The sequence below is a fragment of the Gorilla gorilla genome, chromosome 2 (assembly GCF_029281585.2).
Source record: "Gorilla gorilla gorilla isolate KB3781 chromosome 2, NHGRI_mGorGor1-v2.1_pri, whole genome shotgun sequence".
Classification (NCBI taxonomy): domain Eukaryota; kingdom Metazoa; phylum Chordata; class Mammalia; order Primates; family Hominidae; genus Gorilla; species Gorilla gorilla.
This window is the reverse complement of record NC_086017.1, coordinates 158,614,368-158,622,034: the sequence shown is the minus strand read 5'-3', so window position 1 is coordinate 158,622,034 and position 7,667 is coordinate 158,614,368.

Below are 7,667 nucleotides of genomic sequence, written 5' to 3'. Positions count from 1 at the left end.
TGTTGCATAACAGTTATCTAAGTAAAATCTTCAGGGAACTAGTAAATTGGCATTTTGTGTGAGAATAGAAATTTGTGATCTTCTTATCCAAGTTAGGAAACTTGTCACATGTTCTTTCTACTCTGAGTAACAATACATGCAACATGCAATATTACATGTATCTATATAACAAGATTGCTTATTTAATATTACAATTAGTCTCTTAATTTTTTATTCTCCACGTGATGCCTATCACAGGTTTGCCTTTTTACAATAATGGATTTAGATACTGTAAGCAATCATGATTACAGTAAATTGGTATTTGTTTTCATAAGAAAAGATCTTATAAAATGTTAACGGTAGAACCAAAGTTAATGCTATTGTAAAAATACAAAGATATATGTGTATATTGATGTATCTTTAATAAAGATACTGTAAGAAAAATGTATTACACCATCGTTTTCAAGTAGTCTAAAATTTTTTTTCTGGTAAAACCTATTATTCACCGGAAGACGTAATTAAGCAACTGAATTAAAATACTGCTTGATCTGGTTAATTTTAATGTATATGTGCTACACATTTAATATTTTTGGATTAAAGAAAATTATTATTTAACTTAGGTTTGAGAAAGCATGTAAGTGTATTTATTCTGACACCAAATTTTGAAGAAAGAGACATTATATTTATACTTCATCAAGCGGTAATGACTATGGTGTCCTGTGACTTTTGGGAAAGCTGAAGTATTTTGAGATCTATTTTTCAGAAAGATAATATATGATTTTGAATTAAGTCAAGAAAATAACAGTCAGTGGTATGAAGTTACCATTCTTGTTGGGATGCCAATAACATAAATCAGCTGTCTGAGATCCATAAACCATACAAGAAGGCCTCAAAAGTGTGTTAGCCCCAACTTCAGAAGCAAGCTTATCTAATACAAAGCATGTGTAAAAGCAAACAAATAATTCATCTTTAGTTTCCAATTATTTTAATATCTAAACTTTCTTATTAGAAATAATTCTAAGAGGAGTAAAATTTTCATATTCTTAGCTACTGTTAAATATAAATTATTTTCATCCATCGTCTCAAAATACCTTGGAAAATGAATAAAAGCTATTCAAGACCCAGTTCATTTATTTTATTTTATCTAACTTTATTTTCCATGCAATGTGTTTCTTCGCTTAACTTTCAAATTGTAAAATGTTATAATAAAGCAAATTTATATTAGAACACTAGGTTGCTTTTATAAACAGCAAGTTTCTCAGTTGTCACTATGGAGGACAAATGGGGTATCAAATTAAATTTTTCATATTTATTTTTTTATAAGACCCACACTTACATTTCGGTGACTTTCATTCAAACTCACTACTGCTGAATTGCAAAATGTTGTCTTTGTCCTTAAGACCATGACAGAGAACTTTATCTGCATTCAAATTGCCTGCTGGTTTGTGGTATTTCAATAATAAAACAGCAGGATTGAAGGCTCATGATGAGAAATCTGACTAATTACCTGTTAGATGATAGATGGTTGTAACTCGGCAGTGCCAGTCACTGAAAACAAAACACTTCGAGATATCAATCAGCTTCCTGACAAATCCAATTTCCCTCACATTCAGTGGACAATAAATGGGAATTTTACCCCTACATCTACATAGCACAGAGTTTTAACTTTAAAATATGCATAATGATATTTTAATAAAGTACATTTTTAGGTAACTTAGTATTTAAATACCTGACATATTCATATTTCAAATCTCTCAACTCTTAAAAAGATACATGGTGGAAATAATTGACATTGTAAATCTGCATTGCATTCCATTGCAGAGGGTAAGGTGTGCTTAATAGTAGTTTCCCTATTTTCTTTCTACATTTACATTTAACTCAAATTATTTGCAACATCTCTAATGGCTGTGTTCATTCTTTTTTTTTAATTTTGTAATAAATGAATTGGATGAACATTCTACATGAGATTCAAAAAACAGAATGCCTAATTAATACTGCCACATACCAGCATGCGGGCAGAGTTAAAGCAAAGAGAGATTGAAGCATGGAAATTGAAAGCAGGCCCAGAGAAACACCTTGTTCTCCCTTATAAGGAGTGATTACATCATCAACATTTGAAAGTTATGGTTAACTCTAATAAGTTATAAAATTCAATATTTTATTCTATGTTAAAACCAAGAAAATTAATGGTGGCAGAAGAATGAAGAAAGGAAGATTATTTGCTTCCTATTTATAGAAGAAAAATGATATTGTCTGCAAGGATAGAAAAGTTTGACAGTATGTAGTCTGAAACCAGGCACTTTCAAATGTTGTTAGTGAAAGAGTACATTGAAGCAACTTCATTAAAGGAGAATTTGGCAATAACTATAAAAATGAAAATGCTTAGAGGCAACAATCAACTTTAGGAATGTCTCCAATAATTATCTTCATACATCGGTATGAATGCTCACTGTAGTATTATCTTTAGTAGGAAAAAAAGTTTTTTAACTGAAAATAAGGTTGTTCATAGGATATTTTTTCAATAAAGTATGCAAATTTATTTAAAAATTGCTAAGAGCATAAATTTTAAATGTTCTCACCGCAAAAAAAAAAATTATGTTTGTGAGGTGATGGATATGTTAATTAGCTTGATTTAATCATTCCACAATGTGTGTGTGTATATATAAACATTACTTTGTACACCATAAATATATACAATTTGTATTTGTCAACAAAAAAATCTTAAAATATGTAATCAAAACCTAAAAATAAACATTTATCTTAATAAAAAATAAATAGATAAAAATAAAGTATGCACATCCATGCAATAGAATACTATGTGGCCAAACATAGTTTTTAAAAAGAATAGGGTAGACATGTATGTGCTATCTTGGAATAATAGCCAATATACACTTTACATGAAAATAAGCCAGATACATCTGAGCCTTTGGAAAGGATATAAATTAAAGTATATAAATACAAATATATTTTTGATTGTAAATATAAAATTTATGGATTGATACACAAGAAAATGCTAGCTGTTGTTGCCTTTGGGAAAGAAGTTTAGACACCTAAGGTAGAGGGTCTTAACTTTCAATTTTGTACTCTCTTGTGTTGTTTAAAATTATATTATACTCTTTATCTCTTTTTCAACAGCAAATAAATGAACAAGTGGAGAAAGCATATGTACAATCATACTTACATATATGCACACAGGAGAGTGTGTTTAACTAAATTCCAACCCTTTCTAGCTGTTCCAAAGTAAAAATTCGGGAGGAGAAGGCAGTTAAATTTTTTAAAGTAGCCTGAATTCTGCAGTTTCCTAACCTAACTATGAGAACAGAAACAAAAGACATGGCCCAGGTTGATACTAATAAGCTGAACTTGGACTTGGCCATGCCCTGAGGCTGACTACTTGGCTGTAACCTAGTCTGACTAAGAATTGTGACTGAGTGATTGAGGACTAAAGTACCTAATTCAGAACACCTGGGAGAATGAACGGTCACTCTGGCAGAGAAGCACATCAAGCTTACACTCCATCTGCCTAGCCAGGCAAAGCAGGAGATGTACAAGGACTAGATAATTTAGTAAAGTTCAAAAAGTAGGAAACTCATTCTCAAATGATCCCACAGTGGAATACTATAAAGGTATTGGAGACAGACACCTCCTTTTCCCAGGGCAGTAAAACACATGTTGGCACACACACACATGCATGCACACAGTCTCAGCATTTTGTCCTTTCTTGTACTCCTTGTAGGATTAGAAAAAGACACCTGCAAAAGTCAGAGAAAATCCAGAAATGACAAATGCATTGTCATGGCTAGCTTTACAAATAGAAGGGATAAATCTTCAAACAACACAGGATTAAGAAGCTTTTAATCTTCATATAGATATATATATAAAATATGTTGAATATATATAATTGGTATTTAAACATGTTGAATATATTTAAATAGGTTTATTATAATATATTATTTTGATATTTAAATATATATGAATATATATGAATAATGAGGTACAGACAACAGACATGAACTCCAAGAGGAAAGAGGAGATTTGAAGCAAAATCTTTACTTGTTTCCAAATATTACCCAAGGTCTGTCCTGGCCAAAAAATTTGTGGGTACAGTAAGGCTACAGATACTTGTATCAATAACTAGAAAAAGAATAATTCCTTTACTTTGTAATATCCTTTTTTCAATTAAATATATATATACACACACACACACATATGTATGTGTTTTCCAAATGTATTTAAGAATTATGAAAACTAAAAAACACCACAAAATGATATTAAACAGGAAAAATATGCTGGGCGTGGTGTCTCACAACTGTAATACCAGCACTTTGGGAGGCTGAGGCGGATGATTCAGGATGTCAAGAGATAGAGACCACCCTGGCCAACATGGTGAAACACTGTCTCTACTAAAAATACAAAAATTAGCTGGGCGTGGTGACATGCACCTGTAGTCCCAGCTACTCGGGAGGTTGAGGCAGGAGAATTGCTTGAACCTGGGAGGCAAATGTTGCAGTGAACCGATATCGTGCTACTGCATTCCAGCCTGGTGACAGAGCAAGACTCCATCTCAAAAAAATAAAAAATAAAAAGGAAAAATAAAAATAATCATATACCATATGAGGATGTAAGCAACTGGTACTGTCTTACAGTACTGGTGAAAAATTTAAATGGTACATTTTTGTAGTTTTCACAAAACTAAACCTATACTTGCCATATCAACCAACAATTCAACTCTTAAATATCTACCCGACCCCATGAAAGTAGATATCCAACAAAGACTGGTATTAAAATGTCTGTAGCACATTTATTCCTAACAACTTAAAACTGGAAACAACCCAAACAGCCATCAACAAATATATGGAGAAACAAATTGTATATTCATACAACTAAATACTACACAGCAATAAAAAGGAATAAAATACTGAAATAAACAACATCATGTGGAGCAAATGAAGCTATCTGCAAAATAATACATACTATATGTTTGCGTTGATATGAAACTCTAGAAAAGGCAAAACTAATTTAGTGACACAAAGCATATCAGGGTTTGCCTGGATCCAGGGTTTCAGAGAATTCATTAGAATAAAGTGATGAAATGTTTTTATATATCTTGATTGTGAAGGTTGTTACATAGGTATATAAATTTGTCAAAACTTTATGAAACGTTTGCAAATGTGCACTTAAAATGGGTTTATTTTATTATATGTATATTATACTTCAATATAGTTAATTTTCAAAACAAGCAAAATATGGCAATGCTAATATTTTAAACTGTGCAGAAATTATCTAATTGTATATTTAAGGAGTGATTGGGAAGGAAAATGGATTAATAAAAACAGTTTTATTTACTGAGTAGAATCAGTAAAATGAAATTGGTGGAATTGTGGCCAAAATTTTTCTGTAATTTATTGAGAATGCTATTAATGTTGCTAATATTTAAATGTTTACTATGTATAAAATTGTAACACATATGTACTTATTTATATTATGGCAAGCAAGTACATAGAAATAAGACTTAATTTTTCCTATGTATATTTTAAGTCAACAGCTATTTGGAGAGTCTACCATATTTAAACTATATTGACACATTGACACAGAGATATGAAAGATTGGGATTCTGGTTTCAAGATGCTTTCAATCTAGTATGAGAGATATATGTTTATCAAGAATACATTTAATAATTTAGTGGGGTTTGAAATGATTAAAGTGTAGTTCTTAATATTAAGCTACATATAGCATATGCTTTTACAAAATTTTGAAGTTGGACCTGTGTGAAGATTGAATAAGGGGGGAGGGAAGGAAGTGCAAGTGGAGACTTACCAACATATAAAGAAAAGAAAAAAACAATGTAAGACTCAATAAAAGAGAAAATACTAATATGTTATTGAATAATATCATCTCTAGAAAAGAAAAATATAAATAAAACGTAGAAGGAAATCAAAGAGTAGTAGAAATGTAAGACTTTTTACCCAGGGTTCCCAAATAGAAAAAATATAAATTAATAAACAAGTTTATTTCAAGAAGCAATTATTTGTATTATCAAATTATATATACATGTATTGTACAAAGTGCAGTCATAGATATATATAAAAAATTAATCAAAAAGTTAATCCAAAAATCCAAGGAACCCTAACACAATAAAATTATTTTGAGCTCTTAAAAAAGTTATCCAAGTTTAACAAAGAAGGAAAAAACAGACACTGTGCTCCACTTGAGGGTGGAGGGTGGGAGGAGGGAGAGGAACAGAAAAGATACTGGGTACTGGGCTTAATACCTGGATGATGAAATAATATGTACAACAAATTCCTGTGACACGTGTTTACCTATGCAACAAACCTTCACATGTACTCCCAAACCTAAAATAAAAGTTAAAAGAAAATGTTTTCCAAGTTTAAAGACCATGCTCGTTTTCTCTGATTATTTGCAACTCAGTTTCTCAAAGGACATAGTTACCAGAATACACGTACCTAACCAAAAATGTCTAAGTAACAATAGATAACAGAGATCTTCACAGAATTGGAATCTGGGAAGAATCTTCCAAGTATATAACATGTCTATGATATAAATTCACCAAAAATCATCCAAGAGAAAACCCAATGAGCAAATCAAGATTTGACAAGATAGATGCAGTTGAAGGACTAGAAAAAATAAAGTTCAAAATTATTTGTCCTTGTTAGTCACAAATATTATTTGATATTCTCCTAAGCAGCAACAAATATTTAACAACTTCTAAACAGTTCTCAAGAAATACTCATGAACTGCCTCTGTACTAAGATTGGGGAATAAAAGCACAGGCTCCTGGTGGACAGTGAAGAAAGGAAAAAGGCTGAAAGGAAATCAAGGTGTTGGGAAAAATAAGGACAGTTTGAAATTCAGTGGGTTAAAATTTAAATGTTCAATGGTAGATTGTTACAAAAAAATTGATTTAAAGGGCATAAGAAATTATGGATGAAACGATACCAACTCTGGGATTTTCTCGATAATAATGTAGGAATGGGGAGTAGAGTGAGAGTGTGAAAGAAACATGAGTTGCCATTAGTTGACAGTTGTTGAAGCTGAGTAACTATTAATACATGGGGGTTGTTATACTATTCATCCAGTTTTTTAATTTTTTAATTTATTGTTTTATTTTTTGAGGGAGGGTCTTACTCTGTCACTCGGGCTGGAGTCGCAGTGGTATGATCATAGCTCACCGCAGCCTTGACCTCCTGGGCTCCAGCAGTTCTCTCACTTCAGCCTCCTGAGACAGAAGGAGTCTGCAGGCGTATGCCACCACCCCCATCTAATTGTTTTGTATTTTTTGTAGAGATGGGGGTCTTATTTTGTTGCCCAGGCTGGTCTCAAACTCCTGAACTCAAACAATCCTCCTGCCTTGGCCTCCCAAAGTGCTAAAATTACAAGTTGCCTTTCTATATTTAAAATGCTCCGTGACAGCTTTTTTAAATGGAACAAAGAAGAAATTAAGTAATAAATGAGGAAGAGAGACAAAAAGGACAATTTAAGATGTCTTTATAATTGACTGTCCATGCTGGAACAGGTTGGGAATGAAAGGGAGCATGATTAATAGTTCTAACTTCTATCAGCCTAAGCCAGGGTTGTCTTCAGCAGTTTAGGATATATGGTCATTCTACTTTTAACCATCAGGTTCCAAACAACAGGGTACTGGGATTTAACATTTTAACAAAACACAA